Source organism: Coregonus lavaretus (assembly GCF_964263955.1).
Source record: "Coregonus lavaretus genome assembly, chromosome: 1".
NCBI classification, from domain to species: Eukaryota; Metazoa; Chordata; class Actinopteri; order Salmoniformes; family Salmonidae; genus Coregonus; species Coregonus lavaretus.
Genome location: NC_139988.1, coordinates 87171013 through 87182205, shown reverse-complemented (window position 1 = coordinate 87182205; position 11193 = coordinate 87171013). Strand labels below are relative to the sequence as shown.

General features: G+C 42.7%; 1 pseudogene across 1 annotated transcript; it reads right to left on the bottom strand.

Moving 5' to 3' along the window:
* Nucleotides 1-9298: 9298 nt before the first annotated feature.
* LOC311137298 (E3 ubiquitin-protein ligase TRIM38-like) lies at nucleotides 9299-10966 on the bottom strand (annotated as a pseudogene). Its single transcript has one exon. The product of its transcript is annotated as an E3 ubiquitin-protein ligase TRIM38-like (transcript).
* Nucleotides 10967-11193: the final 227 nt, after the last annotated feature.

Here is an 11193-nt window from a genome sequence, read left to right as displayed (position 1 = left end):
AGCCGCTCATGTCCTTGTAACAGCATCAAGGAATTCTGCGAGTGGGGGAGGGAGGGAGAGAGAGAGAGAGAGAGAGAGAGACAGAGAGAGAGAGAGAGAGAGAGAGAGAGAGAGAGAGAGAGAGAGAGAGAGAGAGAGAGAGAGAGAGAGAGAGAGAGAGAGAGAGAGAGAGAGAGAGAGGCTACCTGGAAAGCAGCAGCGATGTGAAAAAGTAGATGCTCATTCGTTCATTTATTCATGATATTTTATTCATGTATGATTTGGGTATGAACTGGGGACTGCTGCCTGATCCACATCCACAGACCACTCACTGCTTTGACGTACATGTATGCTGTCATGCAGAAGCCTTGGTAGAGCAGATACGTATTCACACATTGAGAATTCTTATTTCATCTTATGATGCATCTGATACAACATTTTTAAATCAGTGGATTTACTGGGATGAGATTGTCATTATAAATTGTGTACCACAGAGATCTGAAGCTGTGTGCCGAAATTGATTATTATACAAACTGTAATATATGCCAAGAGCCTGTTGTGTTGTAACATAGCTGAGCCAACAGGGGGCAGTGTTGTTCCAGTGACGAGTTCTGGGTCAGTCTCAATAGTCTACAGTGGTCTCTTTTACTCATCTCCTCTACTTTATTCGCACTGATCTGACCACAACCTTTAGGAACCTGATTTCACCTGTCTAGCGTAGATGAATGTAAGGAGACAAGGAAAGCTGAAAAGGAAAGCGGCCATTTTAGACTACTGACATACACCCCTTCAGTCTTCCCACCAACGTTACAAGACAGTGGCTCGGTGGAGGCTGCTGAAGGGAGGACGGCTCATAACAACGGCTGAAACGGAGCAAATGGAATGGCATCAAACCGTGTGCTTGATGTATTTGACAGCATTCCACCTATTCTTTTCCAGACATTACCACGAGCCCATCCTCCCCAATTAAGGTGCCACCAACCTCCTGTGCAGTGGCTAAAGCCTCATATCGCCAGTGGAGCTGCCGGGAGCTGTTTAGTTAAGAGGAGGAACTGGAGGTTATGTGGTATAGCTGGGTATAAGAGGTCGTTTTACAGCAGGACTGGAGGTTATGTGGTACAGAAAGGTAGAGAGAGGTACAGAGAGCAACCAGCTCTCAGTCTCAAGTCAGAATTAGACAGACGTTCATCAGTGGAGATTTTTTGCATGTAAATCTTGGTGGGGCAAACTCAACCAATTTTTTTAGATGCATGCCAGCAAAGCCACTACACAACACAACACAACACTGAACAATACTTTAATTGCACTAGAATGGTGACAAAAAGTGCCCACAAACTGTTAGGGCCTACATAAAACTGTCCCGAAACATAGCTGATATGGCTGACTGAATAAATAAAGTTTCTACTAACTCCTTGTGGATTTGTGTAACTCGAAAACAACCGCATTCTCCTTCAATAATAACGAATGCCGACATGAGTTTGGACTTTATTTGACTTTATTAAATTTATGTAAATTCATAATGTATGTCCTTACATTATTAACTAAGTATAAGCATTAGCAAGCAAACAAGCTGCGACAAGGTAGACCTTTGTTCAGCACTTTCGAAATGGACGCCGATAGAAATTTAGATAGATGTTATTTCAGATCAATTCAGCAAGATGTTAAGGCCTTAACTTTACTCGTCTTTAAGTCACCACACAGAGAGAGAGAGCGAGAGAGAGACACGGTTACCACGGTTACCATTTGAAGTATTTTATTAGGCCCATGTGGTCTAAAAGGGAAGGAAAATACAATCACCAGGATCCACTTTTATAGACAATATACCGACGCACAGACAGCGCATTGCACAAACAAAACAACCCTCGCACTGTCAACTGGAACTACATGGGTCTATTACTGAACTTTCGCTGGCAAACGTGAGCTAATTATAACACACAAAAAGTAAGCAAAACAAGGAAATGCATCATTCCAACATTGCCTAAAATGATGAATAAGATTCTAATGAGATAGACCTCTATAAGCAATATAACAATTGAGATGTACAAACTATGGCATAAGGGAACGATGAGCGGATTAATGCCGTAATTTCGATTAAGACATTAATGAGCGAGCTAAGACGGACGTAGTCAACAAAACTATTTGTTCAGCACTTTTGAAATGTACAGCGACAGAATTCGGAATGTGGGCCGTTCTTACAGTATTCTCCCTGTACACCAAGTCAGAACCGTAGGAATAATAACGGGAGCAGACAATGAAAGCTCTTACAATATTTGATGACGTCATTTCTCTACATGTGCACCACTAAGTCCGAACAGTACGCTAAGTTCTATGGGGGAGATGGATCAAATTCTTAGGGTGAGACGTATGGGCTATTAACAGCTTACTACACAACATACACTTAGTATTACATTCTTAGTTACTTTATACATATCTCCCTGGGATAATACATAATTTATAATTTCACCACATTTTGTTACGTTACAGCCTTATTCTAAAATGGATTAAATTGTTTCCCCCCCCTCATCAATATACACACAATAACCCATAATGACCAAGCAAAAACAGGTTTGTATTAATTTTTGTTAATTTATTAAAAATAAAAAACTGAAATATCACATTTACATAAGTATTCAGACCCTTTACTCAGTGCTTTGTTGAAGCACCTTTGGCAGCGATTACAGCATCGAGTCTTCTAGGTATGATGCTACAAGCTTGGCACACCTGTATTTGGGGAGTTTCTTCCATTCTTCTCTGCAGATCCTCTCAAGCTCTGTCAGGTTGGATGGGGAGTGTTGCTGCACAGCTATTTTCAGGTCTCTCCAGAGCTGTTCGATCGGGTTCAAGTCCGGGCTTTGGCTGGGCCACTCAAGGACATTCAGAGACTTGTCTCGAAGCCACTCCTGCGTTGTCTTGGCTGTGTGCTTAGGGTCGTTGTCCTGTTGGAAGGTGAACCTTCGCTTCAGTCTGAGGTCCTGAGCGTTCTGGAGCAGGTTTTCATCAAGGATCTCTCTGTACTTTGCTCCGTTCATCTTTGCCTCGATCCTGACTAGTCTCCCAGTTCCTGACACTGAAAAACACCCCCACAGCATGATGCTGCCACCACCATGCTTCACCGTAAGGATGGTGCCAGGTTTCCTCCAGATGTGATGCTTGGCATTCAGGCCAAAGAGTTCTATCTTGGTTTCATCAGACCAGAGAATGTTGTTTCTCATGGTCTGAGAGTCTTTAGGTGCCTTTTGGCAAACTCCAAGCAGGCTGTCGTTCCTTTTACTGAGGAGTGGTTTCCGTCTGGCCACTCTACCATAAAGTCCTGATTGGTGGAGTGCTGCAGAGATGGTTTTCCTTCTGGAAGGTTCTCACATCTCCACAGAGTAACTCTAGAGCTCTGTCAGAGTGACCATCTGGTTCTTGGTCACCTCCCTGACCAAGGCTCTTCTCCTCCGATTGCTCAGTTTGGCCGGGCAGCCAGCTCTAGGAAGAGTCTTGGTGGTTCCAAACTTCTTCCATTGAAGAATAATGGAGGCCACTGTGTTCTTGGGGACCTTCAATGCTGCAGAATTTTTTTGGTACCCTTCCCAAGATCTGCGCTTCGACAGAATCCTGTCTCGGAGCTCTACGGACAGTTCCTTCGACCTCATGGCTTGATTTTGCTCTGACATGCACTGTCAACTGTGGTACCTTATATAGACCGGTGTGTGCCTTTCCAAATCATGTTCAATCAATTGAATTTACCACAGGTGGACTCCCATCAAGTTGTAGAAACATCTCAAGGATGATCAATGGAAACAGGATGCACCTGAGCTCAATTTCGAGTCTCATAGCAAAGGGTCTGAAAACGTACAGTACCAGTCAAAAGTGTGGACACACCTACTCATTCAAGGGTTTTCCTTTATTTTTACTATTTTTCACATTGTAGAATAATAGTGAAGACATCAAAACTATGAAATAACACATATGGAATCATGTAGTAACCAAAAAAGTGTTAAACAAATCAAAATATATTTTATAAATAGCCACCCTTTGCCTTGATGACAGCTTTGCACACTCTTGGCATTCTCTCAACCAGCTTCATGAGGTAGTTACCTGGAACGCATTTCAATTAACAGGTGTGCCTTCTTAAAAGTTAATTTGTGGAATTATTTTCCTTCTTAATGCGTTGTGACAAGGTAGGGGAGGTATACAGAAGATAGCCCTATTTGGTAAAAGACCAAGTCAATATTATGGCAAGAACAGCTCAAATAAGCAAAGAGAAATGACAGTCCATCATTACTTTAAGACATGAAGGTCAGTCAATACGGAAAATGTCAAGAACTTTGAAAGTTTCTTCAAGTGCAGTCGCAAAAACCATCAAGCACTATGATGAAACTGGCTCTCATGACGACCGCCACAGGAATGGAAGACCCAGAGTTACCTCTGCTGCAGAGCATAAGTTCATTAGAGTTACCAGCCTCAGAAATTGCAGCCCAAATAAATGCTTCACAGTGTTCAAGTAACAGACACATCTCAACATCAACTGTTCAGAGGGGACTGTGTGAATCAGGCCTTCATGGTCGAATTGCTGCAAAGAAACCACTACTAAAGGACACCAATAAGAAGAAGAGACTTGCTTGGGCCAAGAAACACGAGCAATGGACATTAGACCGGTGGAAATTTGTCCTTTGGTCTGGAGTCTAGATTTAAGATTTTTGGATCAAACCGCCGTGTCTTTGTGAGACGCGGTGTGGGTGAACGGATTATCTCTGCATGTGTAGTTCCCACCGTAAAGCATGAATGAGGAGGTGTTATGGTGTGGGGGTGCTTTGCTGGTGACACTGTCTGTGATTTATTTAGAATTCAAGGCACACTTAACCAGAATGGCTGACCCAACATACCTCCAGGCTGTGTAAGGACTGTTTTACCAAGAAGGAGAGTGATGGAGTGCTGCATCAGATGACCTGGCCTCCACAATCCCCCGACCTCAACCCAATTGAGATGGTTTGGGATGATTTGGACGGCAGAGTGAAGGAAAAGCAACCAACAAGTGCTCAGCATATTTGGGAACTCCTTCAAGACTGTTGGAAAAGCATTCCAGGTGAAGCTGGTTGAGAGAATGCAAAGAGTGTGCAAAGCTGTCATCAAGGCAAAGCGTTGCTACTTTGAAGAATCTAAAATATAACATGTATTTTGATTTGTTTAACACTTTTTTGGTTACTATATGATTCCATATGTGTTATTTCATAGTTTTGTTGTCTTCACTATTATTCTACAATGTAAAAAATAGTAAAAATAAAGGAAAACCCTTGAATGAGTAGGTTTGTCCAAACTTTTGAATGGTAGTGTATGTCAATAAGGTATTTCTGTTTTTTATTTGACCTTTTCAGACAGATGTTTTAAATCCTTAAATCCAGACTAGGACCACACACCCTCTCCACCAAATAGCAGGCAGGGGAAGCAAAGTAGTGATTGCTCTGCTATGCTCTCAGTTAGCCACTGAGGCCTTACAAACCACTCATTGTTGACTTTCCGACTTATGTCATGTTTATGTTCAATGGTCGATGAGCACGGAGACGTTTTATCTATAATTTCTCTTGATATGACAAGGATTTAAAAGGATTTTCCAGTAGATTGTCGAAGTGATTCATGATGATGACTGCTTGTCAAGATTTTGGGAGTAAGATGCTGACAGGATCAGTCCAATCAAAGCTATGGTAGACTTAATTTTATCTGTGGCCAATGACCTTGAGCCTTCTTGGATGGGCACTTTTAGTGTAAATCTATGGCAACACCCAAGGGGGATTAAACTGCCTAGCTCTCCCTGTAGATTTGCAGTGACAAAGTGTCCCCATGAGTGACAGAACAATGAGCCAATCACGGCACAACTAGACAAAATTACCAACGCCTACGCTTTGTGCTTTAGTTGGCTGCCCCTCAACCACAGAAAGCACTGGGCTAGGCTGAAACACCTGCATTTTGGACCTGCCTTACTCAAGAAGAGACCATGTTTGTATGCGGCTTTATTAACTCAAGGATTTTTTATTTTATTTTTGTAAACTGATATGTGACACGAATTAATGCCAGAATAACATGCAAAACAGGCCTATATGTTAACTCAGAATGGTTAAGGTAAGGGTTAAGGTTTGGGATAGGCTTAAAACAAAAATATAAAAACAACTATTGCTGGATTAAATCTTGCAACCTTTGGAATAAAAGGCAGATGCTTATCCCTGTCCACAACGCCCTAGGAAAACCCAAACCTACTTGAAGGTAACAGAGCAAACTGTTGCCCCTAGTGGCTGGTTTCCACATCATTTCCCGACATCCTCAGACATGGATGGACGTCAAATATCATGGGTGACCTGGCTGATAGAGGTAGAGAGAGGTGTAGAGAGGTACAGAGAGGTAGATAACGTTAGAGAGAGGTACAAAGGGGTAGAGGTAAAGAGAGAGGTAGAGGTAAAGAGAGAGGTAGAGAGCGAGGTCATGTATCTGATACAGCAGGTCACCTGACATGCTCTGTTAATCACTCCCTTGGCTACATCGATTGGAGACGCTCTACATGGGAACAATTAGCAACCGTATAGATTAACTAATTAGGTTTGGCAAGTTTAGTTGAAGATTAAGAATGGGTTTTGTGGGTTTTAGAAGGTTCAAGAGAGAGAGAGAGAGATCATTGCTAACAGGTTTTCTCTCTATCCCTCTGTCTCCCTCTCCCTGCTCTCTATTTCATTCACTAGCTGTAGCTCAAATTAGGTCACTCTGTCTCAGTGCAGTTATTACCATCTTAACCGACTGCTCACAAATTCCACAGAATAACAGATTTCACCCACAACCCTTGTTCACCGGTTAAGTTCAGTTGATGCCTGTTGAATTGATCTATAAGAGTTGTTGATGGGTTGAGCTGACCTCAATAACATATTTGATATCCTAGTGCAGGGATCATCAACTAGATTAAGCCGCGGGCTGTTCGGGGGGCTGGAACATAATTACAAATAATTTGTAGACTGCAAATTGACAGCAAGAAGCCCAAACAGATATAATGTTTGACTAAAACATAATCGTTTCTAACCTTGCTTACATTTGTATATACGATCATGTGTCTCTCAATGAGTGGGAACGGGGGGGGCAAATAAAACTACCCGCGGGCCAAATTCGGACAGCGGGCCGCCAGTTGGGGAACCCTGCTCTAGTGGATATAACTGAGAATTGTCTGTCTATTGCTCTGAAATACAGTGTATACCTACACATATAATACTGTACTCTTAAGTATAATTATATAAATATACATACATGTAAAACAGAATTTAAAACAAATACCTATTTGCCTGGCTTTTAAGCTGTATGATTGTCATAAGAAATAACTGTGAAGTTAAACAGCTATTAGTAATATCAGTGTGAATGATAGGATGATGATGATGATGATGATGATGATGCTGGGGGATGGATCCAGTCCCTGGTGGAAAACTAGAAGAAACAAACAAGTAGCGTGTGTTCATTTTATTACTGTGTGGCCTTTGTTAAAAGGATTCAGTACTAAAGAGCTTTCATCTACAAGTCGTTGACCCCTTTTACAACATGGTTGGGCTCCTTCATAGCTGGAGCTGGAGGAACTCACTTTACATTTTTTGTCTATGCAATTATTTCTCTACAATGAGGAGATTGTCTGTCACTAACCACGTTTCCAACGATAGTTTCTATGCGAGTAAAGTCATACCGTATAGAGATATATACAGTGAGGGAAAAAGGTATTTGATCCCCTGCTGATTTTGTATGTTTGCCCACTGATAAAGAAATGATCAGTCTATAATTTTAATGGTAGGTTTATTTGAACAGTGAGAGACAGAATAACAAAAAAAATCCAGAAAAACGCATGTCAAAGATGTTATAAATTGATTTGCATTTTAATGAGGGAAATAAGTATTTGACCCCCTCTCAATCATAAAGATTTCTGGCTCCCAGGTGTCTTTTATACAGGTAACGAGCTGAGATTAGGAGCATACTCTTAAAGGGAGTGCTCATAATCTCAGCTTGTTACCTGTATAAAAGACACCTGTCCACAGAAGCAATCAATGAATCAGAATCCAAACTCTCCACCATGGCCAAGACCAAAGAGCTCTCCAAGGATGTCAGGGACAAGATTGTAGACCTACACAAGGCTGGAATGGGCTACAAGACCATCGCCAAGCAGCTTGGTGAGAAGGTGACAACAGTTTTTGCAATTATTCGCAAATGGAAGAAACACAAAATAACTGTCAATCTCCCTCGGCCTGGGGCTCCATGCAAGATCTCACCTTGTGGAGTTGCAATGATTATGAGAACGGTGAGGAATCAGCCCAGAACTACACGGGAGGATCTTGTCAATGATCTCAAGGTAGCTGGGACCATAGTCACCAAGAAAACAATTGGTAACACACTACGCCGTGAAGGACTGAAATCCTGCAGCGCCCGCAAGGTCCCCCTGCTCAAGAAAGCACATTTACAGCCCGTCTGAAGTTTGCCAAAAACATCTGTATGATTCAGAGGAGAACTGGGTGAAAGTGTTGTGGTCAGATGAGACCAAAATCTAGCTTTTTGGAGGAGGAGGAATGCTGCCTATGACCCCAAGAACACCATCCCCACCGTCAAACATGGAGGTGGAAACATTTTGGTTTGGGGGTGTTTTTCTGCTAAGGGGACAGGACAACTTCACCACATCAAAGGGACGATGGACGGGGCCATGTACCGTCAAATCTTGGGTGAGAACCTCCTTCCCTCAGCCAGGGCATTGAAATGTGTCGTGGATGGGTATTCCAGCATGACAAGGACCCAAAACACAAGGCCAAGGCAACAAAGGAGTGGCTCAAGAAGAAGCACATTAAGGTCCTGGAGTGGCCTAGCCTGAGGTCTTGGCTGATTTCTTTTCATTTTCCCATGATGTCAAGGAAAGAGGCACTGAATTTGAAGGTAGGCCTTGAAATACATCCACAGGTACACCTCCAATTGACTCAAATGATGTCAATTAGCGTATCAGAAGCTTCTAAAGCCATGACATCATTTTCTGGAATTTCCCAAGCTGTTTAAAGGCACAGTCAACTTCTATCCGCAACAATTCAGTTTGGTGGAAACATACCATTGGTGGGAAAATGTGCATATATTCCATATGCGGATTCTAGAATATTAGCATGAAAATCTGCCGCCAATTGGACGGAAACCTAGCTTATAATCGGGACTGAGACACTAGTTTCTGATGAATCAATTGTCTGTTTAAGGCTTACTTACAGTTGAATTTGAAAGTGGGTAGACTGACTACTCATTGGTGTTCAATATAATGTTCAGTAATTTTTATTATAGTGCAACAAAAATTTAAGAAAACTGATGCACGGCAGTGCATCCAGATCCAGGTGCTGGCAGGAACAAGCAGTATTAAATAACAAGTGTAGAAATCTGTGGGATTGACAGGAGTGATGACCAATGGGGCAGTGTTTTTACCAGCATCACATCAGCATGGTTGAAGTATGGAAATAGTTTCTCAGTGAAGATGTAGCCAATGAAAGAGTAGATATGAGCCCTAGCCTCCACGTTGTAGAAGGAGACCCAACCCTCCTCATAATCCACAAACACACTCACTTTCTGGGGCTTCGCCAAGAAGAGGGTTAGAGAAGGAGATGTGTTGGCCTGAAACTTGTCCCCTTTCCCCAGTCCCACAGTCCAGAATCCATTCTCAGGGCTCAGTGAAAACAACAACCCCTTCCTGTCGATGGACTTTCTGGTCACTCCTAGCTCCCAGCAAGTCCTCCCCTCCACCTGCACCTCATAGTAGAATCTCCCTGAGGAGAAGCCTTTTTCCACCAGGATAGAGTGATTAAAAACACTAAACCTTTTGCAGTGTCAGGGCGAGGGTGCCGCTTCTATCCATGTCTCACTTGTTTCCCATCCACAGACAGGCTGAGAAAGGCATTTGCTGTATCAGGGTCCAGAGTAACATCCACTGCTGCATCTTCTTCAGATTGATGTCAGGATACTTCTCCATTGCTTTGTTGAATATTTTCTCAAGCTCAGAAAATGCTCTCCTCGCACTCTTCTCCAGCTCAGACACACATTCCCCACACACAGCTCACTGTGAACACTGATCTCAGACCAGTCCTTAGTGTTTGGAGGGGTACACAGGGATGGGAAGCTCTGGAGGAGGTGGAGGTGGTCCTCAGTGTGTGAGAGCTGTTCCAACTCAGTGTGTCTCCTACATAGGTCATTGATTTCCTGCTCCAGCTCTTTAATAAACCCTTCAGCCCGATTCTCTGTTTCTTTCTGCTTCTCCTCAACCACTTTTCTCAATGGAATGCATCAGATCAGTGAAGACCTGAAGGCTGTCTGCCATCTCTATCTGTGTCTCTCTTGCTGATCTCTACTGAATATTTGATCTTCTGAACCTTCTCTAGTCGCTCTTGGATCATCTGCCGTATCTGTCGCTCCATCTTCCCCAGCTGAGCCTTCCTCTCTCCACACTCTAACACTAGAGGGACGGTGTGGTGAGTCTTGTGGTCTGTCTCATTGCAGAACTGACACACACACGTCTGGTCGGACCTACAGAACAGCGCCAGCAGTCTGTCATGCTTCTTACACATCCTGTTTTCCAGCTTCTCCACAGGGTCTATTAGCTTGTGCCTTTTCAGGCCAGTGACTCTCTGATGAGGTTGCAGGTGAGTCTCACAAAAAGAGGTCTGACACTCCAGGCAGGACTTCAGGGCCTTTCACCTTTGCAAACATCACAGACCATTTCTCCAAGTGAAGGGAGAGACTCATCTATGTCTCTCACTCTCTTCCTTTTAAAATAATCTGCAACATCTCTGAGTGTTGTGTTGGTTTTTAGCTAAAGTCTTCTGTTGAATTTATGCTTGCACAGTGGACACTGGCACAGGTCAGTGGTATCCCAGTATTCGCTGATACAGCGAGTGGAGACTGGCTCAGTGAACACATCCAGACAGATAGAGCACTGGAACTGCTCTTCAGACAGGACACTGCTGGAGGATGCCATTTCTGGAACACAATAAAACAACTATAAAAAATACTTCCTGGAATGAGTCAGCATTATACAGTAATTCATTTTCTGAATACTAAATGTATTGATAGATGTAAGACTATTTTTGTAGTGATATCAAAACAATTTTGACAGTTTTGACATTGTTTTTAGAGATAAACAAAGCTTTTCATCATAAGGAGAAAGAGTAAACAAAAGTGTGCAAAAGCTTTTTAACTTTATGT